Source organism: Dermacentor albipictus, chromosome 10 (genome assembly GCF_038994185.2).
Source record: "Dermacentor albipictus isolate Rhodes 1998 colony chromosome 10, USDA_Dalb.pri_finalv2, whole genome shotgun sequence".
NCBI classification, from domain to species: Eukaryota; Metazoa; Arthropoda; class Arachnida; order Ixodida; family Ixodidae; genus Dermacentor; species Dermacentor albipictus.
Genome location: NC_091830.1, coordinates 30,269,259 through 30,283,364, shown reverse-complemented (window position 1 = coordinate 30,283,364; position 14,106 = coordinate 30,269,259). Strand labels below are relative to the sequence as shown.

The 14,106-nt window shown below is 47.0% G+C and overlaps 3 non-coding genes across 3 annotated transcripts; all 3 read right to left on the bottom strand.

Moving 5' to 3' along the window:
* Positions 1-2,268: 2,268 nt before the first annotated feature.
* TRNAY-GUA (transfer RNA tyrosine (anticodon GUA)) lies at positions 2,269-2,361 on the bottom strand. Its single transcript has 2 exons — positions 2,325-2,361; positions 2,269-2,304 (listed from the first exon to the last, which is right to left on the bottom strand). It is a non-coding gene; the product is annotated as a tRNA-Tyr (tRNA).
* A 612-nt stretch (positions 2,362-2,973) lies between these two features.
* TRNAY-GUA (transfer RNA tyrosine (anticodon GUA)) lies at positions 2,974-3,065 on the bottom strand. The gene is given in 2 exon segments: positions 2,974-3,009; positions 3,029-3,065. It is a non-coding gene; the product is annotated as a tRNA-Tyr (tRNA).
* A 1,943-nt stretch (positions 3,066-5,008) lies between these two features.
* Positions 5,009-5,100, bottom strand: TRNAY-GUA (transfer RNA tyrosine (anticodon GUA)). Its single transcript is given in 2 exon segments — positions 5,009-5,044; positions 5,064-5,100. It is a non-coding gene; the product is annotated as a tRNA-Tyr (tRNA).
* Positions 5,101-14,106: the final 9,006 nt, after the last annotated feature.

Here is a 14,106-nt window from a genome sequence, read left to right as displayed (position 1 = left end):
GTAGACGACGGTGTCGTTACAGACGACGACAGGCACCCTTCAAGCACTTTTAGAACACCGCGAGTTGAGACGAAAATGCAGAATCCGGGCTAAGCATGTCAACCTACCACGCGATGTTACATCTTCACCACTGTGTTTGGTTGAATAAAAAGCTGTTTTCTGAGATAAGCATCGATAGGTGGGGATAACTTTCTACACACAAAGGTGGATGCTGCCTTCACCATCTCACCGGGGCTAAAACCACGACCGCGAACTATAGGCCACTCCATTTATAGCCCACCAATCCTAGGCTGTCTGGGCAGACATAGGGGTGCCATACGCAAGCACTGTATCAGTGCCTGATTTTCCTACAGCCTGCCTGACTTGCGTGAAGAAACAATGAACGCGGAAAAGCAGACAATGCTTGCTTTTCGACATCCCTTGTTTGTTGTCGCTTTGTTCTGAACATTACAAAAGAGGTTTCCGAGATTCAAAGCAAAACTATGGAAAGAACAAATTATAGAGATGCTGCGCATCCAACGCATTATACATCTCGAATTCAAAGAGATTCCATTTGAGTTACATCCCCGATGAGGGCGACCGGTTACAGGACTCCTTAAATAGCACACCGCGTTTAATGCGAAACCCGGACGAAGAAAGTAGAGCGAAACAACAACAGAGGGGGGGGGGGGGGGGTCGCTGCTGTTTCTCTTTTCCTTTGTTTGTTCTCATTTCACACTAAATGCGATGGGATCTAGTTGGATGGATGGATGGAGTAACTTTATAGAAAGGTCCTGCGAGCTACGGGGCGCAAGGTCCCATAGAGCGGGCTACTCCCACGTTGGGACCGGGAGTTGTAACTCCCTGGCCGCATCGTGGGCTCGCTGGACGGCCCAGAGCTGCTCCGCCAGGTCCGTGCTGCGTAATGCGTGTTGTAGCCTGGCGGAGTCTTGATCCTTGTTTGCGTGGGTCCGACCACACGGCCAGAGCAAGTGATGTACGTCTAGTGTGCTATGGCAATTTTCGCAATGTGATGTTTTGTATAGGTCAGGCATGTAGTGATGTAGTCTGTTCTGCGTGGGGTACGTGCGTAGTTGTCGCGAGGATAAATGAAGTTTCGTCAATCGCATGAAACGAGACACTCTTAACTCACCGTTTTCCTCTTTGTTTCCGAGATCCATGAAACAACGTTCTCCAATGGTGGTCACAAGAAGAAAAAAAGCAAAAAAAGACAGCACGAAACGTATTGTATGTATAGTAACTTTGGCAAACAGCTTCAATTATACTATTACCTTCGCTTATACGAACTCGACGCGAGCTGATTGAGTTTCTAAATTCGATTAGACCGAGCCAGGTCCGACAGTGTCCCCAGGCACCTTGCCAAGCCGGTTGAATGAGTCACTCCACTTCCTAGAGGCGGCTTGACCGAGCTCGCCTCGACGATCACTTGGCCCGACCTGCTAGCGCCTACTCGAACCCAACGGCCGGTTTTCAGCCCAACAAACCAACTCGACATCCCTAGGTCGGGTTCATACAAACGTGGGTCCATTTGGGTCAGCAGCGTGCTAAATTTGGCCGGCTTGGTACACACGCTTGCAATGGAGCAGTGCTTAATAACGGGGCTGTTAATAACGATTGCTGTTTTACGAGGGATCAATACACCCTTTCGGTGTATTGATCTGTGTATCAATACCGGCTATACCGGCTATACACCCTTTCGGTGTATAGCCGGTGACCAATACACCCTTTCGGTGTATTGATCACCGGCTTATCTATCGAGGCGGCGTCGACGTCATCGCTGTCGGATCGTCTGTGCAGTACATCCACGCACTGTCTGATTCACTTACGAGGGTCGAATCATGAATCTTAACAGCCGTGCTACTCACCGGGTTGGAATAGTGGCTTTGGCGTTGCCCCGCTAAGCCCAAGGGCGCAGGGGATTCAAATCCCGTCCGCGGCGGCCGCATTTCGATACGGGCTAAATGAGAAAGCGATCGTGCACCGTGCATTGCGTGCATGTTTAACGACCCCCAGGTGGTCAAAATTAATTCGGAGTCCACTACTTGGTCGTGCTTCATAATCATGTCGTGGTTTTCACACGTAAGACCTCAAAATTGAATAGCTTTAACAGCCAGGCGCATTTTACTGAAGTCTAAAACGCGATTGGTTTAGTCACCTCCCACGATACACGTCGCGTTGATGCGAGAAAATCTTTATGTTGGGCACCTCAACCGTCCATTCCGACCTTTTTTTTTTTTTCACTCTGCAAAAACAAAAAAAGAAACACAATCCGTCGAGCCGGATTCGAACCAGCGACCTATGGATGTCCGCATTGGGTGCAACCTCTACAGTCCACCGCTCTACCAACTGAGCTATCGACAGAACAATGGCACCGTCAATATAGACTTGTCTGGGCCGTGCAGTCCCGCAGTATGTGACCCACGTGCGAAGGCCAAAGCATGCCTTCCAACAGTCGTGTTCTAACAGCAGGGTATGAGCCTCTAAGCTTGAATACAACGTTATAAGCAACGCCTTAAGGCCTACGTCATGCGGTGACTACAAAAAAAAACGAACACCTCGGGAACGGGAACATCACAAATCGGCTATCGCATGGCGCTGCTCAGCCTCAGGTTGCGCGTTGGAAACCCGGCGACGGTACTCGCGACGGTATGGGAGCGGAATGTAGAAAAAAATATTTAGTCGCATGTTAAAGTGGATCCAGTATTATATTGCCCACCCGAGTGTGATCAAAATAATACTGGATTCATTTATCAGCTTAAGGACTTCGATTACCCACAAATAGTTCCTTTATTTTTTTAATAATGCTTTGGAGCAATACCGGTGCTAAACGTTACGTTTGTTTTCGCTGCACTATGCCAACGCGAACTTAAGAAAAAGTTGCAGAACATGTCATTGAGCAAGACAACACAAACATGAGAAACATACATATCTTATCTCCGAATTATTTGTTATGTGCAGAAAAAAAAAGAACAGTCCGTCGAGCCGGATTCGAACCAGCGACCTATGGATGTCCGCTTGGGTGCAACCTCTACAGTCCACCGCTCTACCAACTGAGCTATCGACGGCACGGGATATGCTGCGCCTACCGGTTTGTCTTGAAGGAGGCTCCGCATGGTGCGACCCAGTTAAGATAACCGAGACCCGTGTTGCACACCTTGCACGGAGCCGTTTCTGCTTCGCACCTTTTTTCGTCGGCCAGAATGAATGATCGCGCTTTGTCCGTGTCCTTGTGCCTTTGCCGTCAATGCTATTGTCGCGTCAGCAACAGAACGCATACGCAAGTCGCTTCGCATGAGGCGCGTTTTTACCTCACGTGAAGACAGAACGAAGGTGCGGAAAAAAACATTCACCGGTGATCGCGACACTCCCTAATGCAAATTTTGAGGGCAGCTGTTTAGGTGTTTTGAATTCGCGATATATCGCGGCAAATCATCTGATTGTGATCGACAGGGTCCTCTTGGCGGCGGCGGTGAGCTTCTGCTCGGGCAGCTCGTTTAGAAGCAGCGGCAGACTAAGCATTTCCAGCAGTTGCGTCGCTCATTGTTCATTGTTCATAAAGGAAGCGCGAACACGGCATTGCGGGGCTCGTGCGAAGTGCATTCTCTAGCGGCGGTGGCGGCGCAGGGAAAGTGGCGCATGCGCAGAAGTTCCGAAGCCCACGTCAGTGCTTCGTTTCCATATATGGTATCGGTGGAGGCACTCGCCGCATGCCCGGTCGCCGCCGCGTATCACGTATCGCGTGGCACTCCCCTTTCCTTCTCACCCTTTGACGGTACTCTCCTCCTCCGCTTTTCTCCTCGCACTCTATTCGCTATCGCTGTCTTTCGTCCCTCGCTGCTCTCCGCGTTCGCTCTTTCATCCTCCGCTGTGCTCGTTTGCACGGTTACGTCGAGGTACGCCGACGCTCAATGCAGGAACAGGAGCCCAAGATTTGCGCTTTAAAAAAATCTTGCCTTATGTAATGCACCACGACGGATGATGCCATTCTCTTTATTTAAAAAACAAGCTAGCCTCAGTGAATGAACCCATATAAACTTTTCTCCACCATCTTATATGGTCATGCTTTAGCCGCAGGTCCCTAGCAAATGGCCAGTGCGTATTCTTCGACGTAAGTTAAGCCTTTGGCGCTGTCCATGCTGTGGTATAGCGCAGGCAGTCAACCACTGCCCGTGTTCAATGTTCTAAGATAGCTTTCGTTCGAGACGTGAATCAATGGTTTATGTCACTGTTCGCATTGTAATCCCGTGTTTATTTCAAAGTGCGGTTTTATAAAACAGCGTGTACCTTCGCATAAAAAATTAAATGATACTTATGGCCATAGGCTAAACAGACACCTTAAAACAATTCTTTCTGTGGGCATTACTGCCCACAGTAATGACGGTTAAGAAAGCAATGTAATTGGAAGAACGTAATTTATATATATCGACGGAACGGTGGCACCATCAATATAAGCTTGTCTGGCCCGGACAGTCCCGTAGTGTGTGACGCAATCGTGTTCGAACAACAGCGTTTTAGCCGCTGAGCTAGAATACAACATTATAAGATACAACTTTGCACCTATGCCGGGTGGCGACTGCAGAAAACAAGCACCTCGGCAACGCGAACGTCACACGTCGGCTATCGCATTGCGCTGACCAGCCTCAGGTTGTGGGTTGGTTACCCGGTGGCGGCGCTTGCGATGGTATTGGAGCGGAATGTAGGGGAAAAAAAAGATTTAGTTGCATGCTAAAGTACAGTGGATTCAGTATTATATTGACCACCCGGGGGTGATCAAACTAATACTGGATTCATTTTCAGCTTAGGGACTTTGATCCCCCACAAATGACTTTTTTTTTGTAAGCCTTTGGAGCAATACAGTTGATAAATGTTGCTTTTATTTTAGCTCTACTATGCCAACGCGAACTTAAAAGTCACAGAACATATCCGTATAGAGGACAAAACAAACATGAAAAAAATACATATATGACCTCCGAAATGCTCTCTTGATTTTCAGAAAAAGAAGGAACAGTCCGTCGAGCCGGATTCGAACCAGCGACCTATGGATGTCCGCTTAGGTGAAACCTCTACAGTCCACCGCTCTACCAACTGAGCTATCGACGGAACGAAAGTGGCACGCCTACCGGTTTTTCTTGAAAGAGGCCCCGCACGGTGTAACCCAGTTAAGATAGCCGAGGCCCGTTTCGCAGGCCTTACGTGGAGCCGTTTTTCCTTCACACCTTCTTTCGTTGGCCAGAATGACTGATCGCGCTTTGTCCGTGTCATTGTGCTTTTGTTGTCACTGCTATTGTCGCTTCATTAGGCCGCTTTAGTTGGGCGTGCGTAACCACCCACGTACGCAGCGCGGGAGCTTGTGCGCGCGCACGACACGGCAATAGTTGTCCGGACGCAAAAGTGGAGAAGGGGGATGCTGACTTGCATGCGTAGAACCAGCAGTGTGCTGTTCAGCACCGTCATATGCCACCTTCTGAAGCTGCGTAGCCAGTACCAGCCGCCACGGAGTCAAACCACAAGCCGTGCTCATATCAGTGGCGTAGCCAGAAATTTTGTTCGGGGGGGGCTACGCCACTGGCCCTATATATATATATATATATATATATATATATATATATATATATATATATATATATATATATATATATATATATATAGCTGCACGTTCCAGCTCAGCCTCCTCCTTAGAAGGAAGCTTTAGGTCTGGTGCTCCTATTTAAGTACATGTAGAAGGGGAATTCGTTTTTCCCTGCAACTACTTCACCAAATTTGAGGAGGTTTGTTGCATTTAAAACAAAAAGTATAATTCTAGTGACTACTGGTTTCGAATTTTTCATTTAGGCGGTCAATTATTTATTAAAAATTGGCCGGAATTGAAAATTTTCAGAAAACGAAACTATCAGGTTTAAAACTCGGTGACTCAACAATGAAAAATGATATCACAATTCTGTGAATTGCATCTAATAGTACATCTTCAGCGGACAAAATAGATATGCTACACATGAATCTCAAAAAAATTTGGTATTGTGGAAATACGGCTTTTGCAGAACCCTTGTACACAACGTAACCAATTCACGTAAGATACAAATTGACGCAGCAAACTTGTCCGCTTTGACTGTGACAATAAATGCCGTTTACAGAACCACAATATCTGTTCTTCATGCATAGCTATTAGTTTGTAAACGTCGTGCTTCTATTTTTTCAAACTTTCGAATTTTTCAAAATATTTTAAACAAAATTCAGGCCCTAAAGCGAAGTTCTGTTTCCAACAGACACTAGGATTTAACTTTCTCTCCCAAACGCAACCAATTTCAATAAAAGCGATCAGCAGGATTATCTCAGAAAAGCGTTTCTGCGTTTTACAAGTATTTGAATAGGCCGCGTCGGATTGGGCCCGAGCTAAAGCTTCCTCTTAAACAATTTATCGAGGGATCAAATACATGAATAATAACTGCATTGTCATTGCCAAAGATGCTGCAAACGAATTCTTGAAAGCTACGCACTGTAAATACAAGTAAAATATGTATTTTTTCATAAAATATTATACTCGTATGTGCCAAAATTTGTGCCCAACATAACTGACGTCAATGCTTCCGTGTTTTTTGTCTATTAGGTAAAGAAAATATCACACGAGCTTTAGAACTATATCAGTTCGAAACCAGGAAAGCAGTGCATGCCGCTGATACGAAAAGTTAAAAGGCAATGAACTGAACAAGTTGAGGACAAATATGTTAATGAAACTTTGTCATTCAAGAACCGTGCTTACATTCTTGTATATATGCAATGGCCAGTGAAAAATCTCAATGACGCTGTCGTTTGTTCTAATGTATTACGCAGGAGTAGCTGTCCCTTGTCGTGTATCGTGAGTGATCGCACCGAAGTTATAGTCGCGACAGAGAGCACGTATAAAAAGCTGTAGTTCTGCAAGATATATGAGGGCAAGTCAAATGAATGAGCCAACAACGGGGTACTTTATTTAAAAGTAGTCTTCATGAGAATTTAGACATTTGTCCTATTGACTAACGAGTCGCGTGATTCCCGTGTTATAAAACTCCTTGGGTTGCTGCTTCAAAAAGTCTATCTGGTTCCCTTGAGCTGTTTTTTCGGTTGCCCCAAAAATGTAGAAGTCGCAAGGTGACAGGTCTGAGCTGTATGGCGGATGTTGCAGCGTTTCCCACTTGAACTTTGCCAGTTTTGTATTAACCACATAAGCGATGTGCGGACAGGCATTGTCGTGGAACAAGATGACCCCATTCATAAATTTTCCACGTTGTTCGTTCTTGATTGCGGCACGCTGCCGTTCTGGCGTTTCACAATATTGGAAACAATTGATAGCCTCTCAAGATTTAGCAAATTCTATCAGTAATGGACCCTGTCGATCGAAAAAAAAAAAAGTCAGCAACACTTTTCCAGCGGAAATGATGGCATTTACATTCTTTGGGCGTGGTAAATTCGAATGTTTCCACTGTAAGCTTTGCCGTCGTGTTTCAGGCTCGTAGTAGTGGCACCAAGGTTCGTCCCCGATCACAGTTGCAAACAAGAAGCCGTCATCCTCAATACCCGATCAGATGAGTCAAGGCAGCGCGAAACTTCTCCGTCTTCTCGTGATGGATCAAAATCTTGGGGATCCATTGCGCACCAAAGAGCCGATAAACGAGAAGCTCATGAATTATGGCGTGAGCCGAACCGTGACTGATGTTCAGGCGGTCTGCCAGTTCATCGATGCTTATCCTCCGTTCTTGTTTCGGCAGCTCATGAACCTTTGAAATTGTGGGGGGGGGGGGGGGGATTGCATGATGGTCTTGGCCCGGTCTTGGAATGTCTTTGCAACGTCCTTTGAACCGTTTGCTCCAACGCTTCACAGTGGTCAATGAAATGAAGTGTTCAACGTACACGGCAGTCATATGGTGATTAATTTCTGTTTTGGAAACACCTTCAGCTGTCAAAAACTTCGCGACACCGAGCTGTTCAACTTTTGAAGTGTTCATTATGTGAAGCAACCATATTCAACCCAGTGTATGAGAGCGTTAAAGAACATTTATCTTCACACCTGCGTGTCACTTTTGTAAATGAGACATGCCGTTCTCTTACGCGCATGCCTTGCAGATAATGAACCGAACCATTATTGCGCGGTTAGGGTAGGCTCACTTTCATTTGACTCGCCCTCGTACATTAGAAATGCAAAGATACAAAGGGATATACAAATGCGAGAATACGGCTTGATAAAGGACAAAAAAGTGTCACTGGAAACAAAGTTCACTGCATGTATACACTAAACCTCGCAACAAGATATTTAAGTATACGTATAAGTCTCCAATGAGTCTATGTATGTAAGAAGAAGTAACTGTATATAATGCCTCAAACAAGGCAAATAAACATGTTGCACAATCATAGATTCACAGAATCCTAGATCCCGCCCCCATTCCATCCACTCCCCCTAATGTATTGCGCGCGACGGAAGGCGGCGCGCTTGCTCCCCGCTTTTCTCCTTTGCGCACACAAGACTGAGCCACCATCGTCGGCTCACCCGTTCCACCTCCCCTCCTACGCTTTCACTCGCACATACAGCATGCAGCGCGTGGCCACGATGTTATCACCCTTGGACTTTATACGAAACATGAGGGCGACGGCAGGAATGCGCCTGGAGTGTCCATATAATTGCTTTCGCAATAATATAATAAACGTATCCGGCAACTGAAGCGTCCCGTCGCCCATTACTTTCCGCAAAAGAAGTATCAAAATCGAACTTTCACCATGCGACAATTCGCTGCGCCGCAACAATGTATTTTTTTTTTCTGTGAGGCGGAGGCACTGAAATGAAAAAAAAACGCATAGGAAAGTATGTTGGCCAGAATCTAATGCCTACTTCGGGCACCTAATGGGGCTACGGAAGGAATACCGAAGAAAACATGAGACGGTTGGTCCACTGAGAACCATACGCATACTGCTCAGTATCCTACAGCGGCGAAACAAGACTTTCCGGAAAGGTTCCGCTCAAGGAATGTGGTGCAATCCTTCGAGTCCCCACAGTGATGGCGGCGAGCGACCATTTTGTTTTTTATGCGAAGCGTACTAGCTGCACCACGCTCTTCCTTGCTGCGCCGCGCGCGGCCGCGTAGCTACCATATGACGTCATAACAGCTGCAAAAGCAGAGGCTCAACTCGTGCGCTCGCTTGCGGCCGCGTAGCTACATAGCCGGGTCTCAGCTCGTGCGCTCGCCTGCATGAGTTGTTTCTTCAACAGCAGTTCACCAGGCTAAACAGTGGTTCAACAACTAAAATAAAGGCTAGTATGCTTCGCATCCTGGGCTTAACCTTAGCTAAGCCATTTTTTTTCTCGTCTGCTAGCCAGAAAGCGTCCAAAACTCTGTCAGGTGAAAATCCACTCGGCCAGAGCAAACCGAACGCGCACCGAAGTGCACCGCACGGTGGTCGGGGCCATACGAGAAAAACGTATGCGCTCTGGCTGGCTCTGGCAGCCCGCGGGTGGGGTAGCAAGAACAAAAAAAAAAGAGGCTCAATGTGTCCTCGCGAATAAAAGTCAAAGTAGAAAAAATAAATAAGAACGTAGTTACTTTGGCTGGCTTTAGTGTCTTGACATGGATGTTCTGGCGTAGGTTAAAAAAAATGTTGATATTTTTTTATGTGACATGACGGCACAAATAAACCACCCCAACGCTTCGACTCATTGGACCTCGCTGCCTGCTTTGTCAACTCGTCTGCTAGTGTGTTGATTTGGCTTGTCTCGTTGTATGTTCCGATGCAAGACTTTAGAAAAGTCAATAGACCTTTGGCGTCAAATGTTTATAACAACATTAAACCCACAAAGTTCCTCAATTGAAAATCTAAAGCACAACTTTGGAAATGTCAATGCACCTTTCACATCAAGAGCTTATGAGATTTATACCCATAAAGTTTCGCAGTTGATATCCATGCGCTCCATTGATTCCGTGGCCTTAGTGAGATGCTGCGGCGAGCCCACTCACCATCAAAGCGCCCTTGAAACTTTGTGCTCGGATGGGACTACTTGGCGTTATGTGACTCCCGGTGTATGGGCGTTGCCACGAAATCCAGCCCGAGTTAGCAATCTTCGCGGTTAAATGTCTTTTCGAGCGTCAAAAAGACATTCTAGACAAAATCCAGAGTGATTTCGGGCGCCGGGGGTCGCTTTTGTCGGCGGTGCATGGACAGCACGAAAAAATTTCGGGGGGGGCTGAAGCCCCATAAGCCCCCCCCCTGGCTACGCCCCTGGCTCATATCTTCGGCAAGAGTGAAATCGAAAAATGCGCTCTCGTGGACACGCGAGAACACGCGATAACGTCCCGCGAAGCCCGCTGATCCCGCAGCGGGCGCTACGCAGCTTTTGAAAAGCTGCGGGCGCCCGCAAGATACCGTGCGTGCTCCTGCGTACTGCGCATGCGCACTGACGCCTCCGCGGTTTGCCGCGTACGCAGAGCTGCTGTGGACACTCAACTAAAACGGTCCATCAACAGAACGCATACGGAAGTCGCTTCGCATGAGGCGCGTTGTTACCTCACGTGAAGACAAAAGAAAGGTGTGTAAAAAAACATTCACCGACAATCACGGCACTCCTTAATGCAAATTTTGAAGGAAGCTTTTAGGTGTTTTCAACTCGTGATATATAGTGGCAAATGATTTGATTGTGAATGACAGGGTTCCCTCCTCGGCAGCGGCGATGAGATCCTGCTCGGACAGCTCGTTTAGCAGCAGCGGCAGACCAAGCATTTCCAGCAGTTGCGTCGCTCATTGTTCACAAAGGAAGCGTGAACACGGGAATGCCTGGCTGGCGCGGAACGCATTCTCTAGCTGCGGCGGCGCAGGGGAACTAGCGCATGCGCAGAAGTTCCGAAGCCCTCGTCAGTGCTTCGTTTCCATATATGGTATCGGTGGATGCGCTCGCCGCATGCCCGGTCGCCGCCGCGAAGCACGTATCGCGTGCCACTCCGCTTTCCTTCTCACCCTTTCGCCGTACTCTCCTCCTCCGCTTTCCTGCTGATACTTCCTCCGCACCATCCTCCTCCACTTTTCTCCTCACACTCTATTCGTTCACGCTGTCTTTCATCCCTCGCTGGGCTCCGCGTTCGCTCTTTCATTCTCCGCTGTGCTCGTTCGCACGGTTACGTCGAGGGACGCCGACGCTCAATGCAGGAATAGGCGCCTAAGATCTGCACTTTAAAATATCTTGCCTTAGGTAATGCACCGCGACGGATGATACAGTTCTCTTCAGTTTAAGAAACAACCTAGCCTTAATGAAAGAACCCATATCAACTTTCGTCCATAGTCTTATATGGCCATGCTTTAGCCCCAGGTACCTAGCAAATGACCAGTGCGTATTCTTCAGCGTAAGTTAAGGCTTTAGTTCTGTCCACGCTGTGGTAAAGTGCAGGCAGTTAACCCCTGCGCGTGCTCAACGTTCTAAGGTAGCTTTCATTGAAGACGGAAATCAATGGTTTGTGTCACTGTTCGCATTGTACTATGTGTTCATTTCAAAGTGCGTTTTTATGAAATAACGTGCACCTTCACATAAAAAAGAAAAAGGGAGTCATGGTAATTGGTTAAACAGACATTTTAAAACAATTTTTCGTGCGGACGCTAGCGTTCCCTTCCGCGAACACTTAAGCGAAGCTTATACGTGGAGAAAGATATTACAGGATATTTTTCTTAATCCCGCAGGGGTGTTTGGGTGGTTCTATACTAGTCTCAGTAAAGACACGAAGGAGCGAGGTGTAAGTTACATGCCACTGTTGCGTGCTAACGTCAGCAGCCGGTTTGCCGATTGCTTTCGCAGGATCCTGTCGTTCGCCGATCGCTGCGAAAAGCAGTACAAGTATACACCGCAAAACAAGGGTAAAATCTGGAGCTTAAGCTTCGCCTTTAAGAGCGGACCGCGAAAGCCTGCAAAGACGCCTTACTGCTTTTCATGCTTTCCGGAAACTGCAGCATACGTAACGGTAATATTTACCGGGAAACGCTGGCTGCGAATGCTATGCACGAAGGCGAGCTTTTTGGTCGAAAGCTTGCCTCTGACACTTTTAATATTTAAGTCTTAGAAGACCTAACTTATAGGACATGCGCTGCGGGCGTTTTTTCCCATTACATCTGTTCGTGGGCGGCCATTCTCAAAATTTTGAGGAATAACTTTGTAAAGAATGATAAAGAAGGTATGAGCAACTTTGGTGGTAGAGGAGTGGTTGCGTATGCGTGGTTCGGAATTTCGTTCGAAATCCTTTTCGCTGTAGGAAGGTCAAACGCCGACGCCGGGTTTTCTACGAAGCTGGCTCCGTGACGCTGCCGCGTTAAAAGCTGGTGTCTTCACCAAAAGCATGAATGTCGTTTAGCTGCAAGTTGATAGATGGCGCTGGACTTCTTGACTATCCTCTAATGGTGCGCATGTGCGCGCGAGATCACGTGGTTTAGCGCCGAGTGAGAGGAAACGATTTTGTGACTTCTCGTGCCCGGGTCTGCACAGATTGCTGAAGAAAGAGATATACCGCAATATGATTGTGGTAAACGCCCGTCCAAGGCAGGCATTCTCCGTTATTCGACAGCTCAAATCATTAACTTTATTAATTTTTGCATTAATTGTTTATATCGTGGTAAAGGTTTATTTCTTTTTCCTTAATTTTGTCAGACCAAAATTGTACTGCGATAAAAGTACAAATTGGAACCGAGATTAAGCTGGACAGGGGCCAACCTGGCACTGCCTACAGTAATGGCGATTAAGAAAGCAATGTAATTGGAGGAACGTAATCTATTGCTGGTACGTTTCTAAATCTCGTAAGATGCTTTCGAAAATAACCACACCACGAATCCAACTCTAGCTCCGCACACAACCGCGTGTTGTGTAAAAAGGGTAAGCGTAATAATCGTTTTCGCCACCGGTCACCTTTAACAACCATGGAACAATGATAAGCAAAATCGTCCCATTGTTCCTGCCTGTACTATCGTGTGCAATAGGAGCCGGAACACAGGAGCGCGTGTCAGATAGCCTCGAGCCCTGCTATGGGCGATATGCGGCGGCCACCATCGGAAACGAAGTGGACAGGAGGACGCTGTTCTAATCGCTGTTGGCACTCCCGCCAAACGTCCATTTATAGAAAGTGCGGAATTTTGCATCGCCAGCGCACCTCGATAAAGCTGTTCGATATTGCAGTTACTGATAACTTCGCGCACCGAAGCGTGGCCAATAGCAGCAGTGTTTTGAAGCGCGAACATTCCCTGGGAAATCTGTCCGTCTCTCTGAAACACGTGACACGCTGTGCTCCATAATATATACATGAGGTCCTTTGGGGGTATAAATGAAACTACCATACACTAAACAGGAACGGGCGTTCAAGACCTGCGCTATAAAAAAGAAAGCACGACTGAAAAAAAAAAAGACCCGCTGTAAGTCACCCTGCACGTAAGCGTCTTTTCGGCTACTAGCGGCCAGTAAAATGCCGTGAGCTGCCGTTTTCGACAAACGCGGGCGTTGGTGGGAGTGCCAAGAGCTAGCGGAAGAGCTCCCCCCTTCCCCTCTGTTTTCGACAGTGCCATCCGCGTATCGTACTCACTCGGCTTCGAGGCTCTTTGCTACGCGTCCGCGTGTTCCCGCTCATATTGTTCACGATGGTGCGTATACGTACTATTGTTGCATCATGGTACATAAATAATGGACTTTTTATTGGCCCATTTGGCTTTGTATACGCTGACTACTGTCGCCAACATTTGGAATACAACGATTGCAACGGAACTTTTATTAAATTTTCCTTCGAAACAGTCGCACAGCCTTATATCAAACTATCAGCTGCTTTATTTGGTTGATTTATTAATTGTTTGACTGCCCGTTTTATTAATTATTTACTCATTTATTTATTTATTAGTGGATCGCTTTCTTTGGCTCCTTAACCGGCAATTGCTAAAGGCTCGTGCTCTGACGTTGAACGTGCTTGCCGTACACGTTCAACATCAAGCGCTCTTTTGAGGGCAACTCCGGCGATATTATCTTTACTACAGCAGGGTAACGGTAATTTCATTTTTCTGAAACCCTCCTGTAACGTATGGCGTATCAGATAGTGGAATTTCTCGGTAAATTCGAAACTAATTTTAACCAAG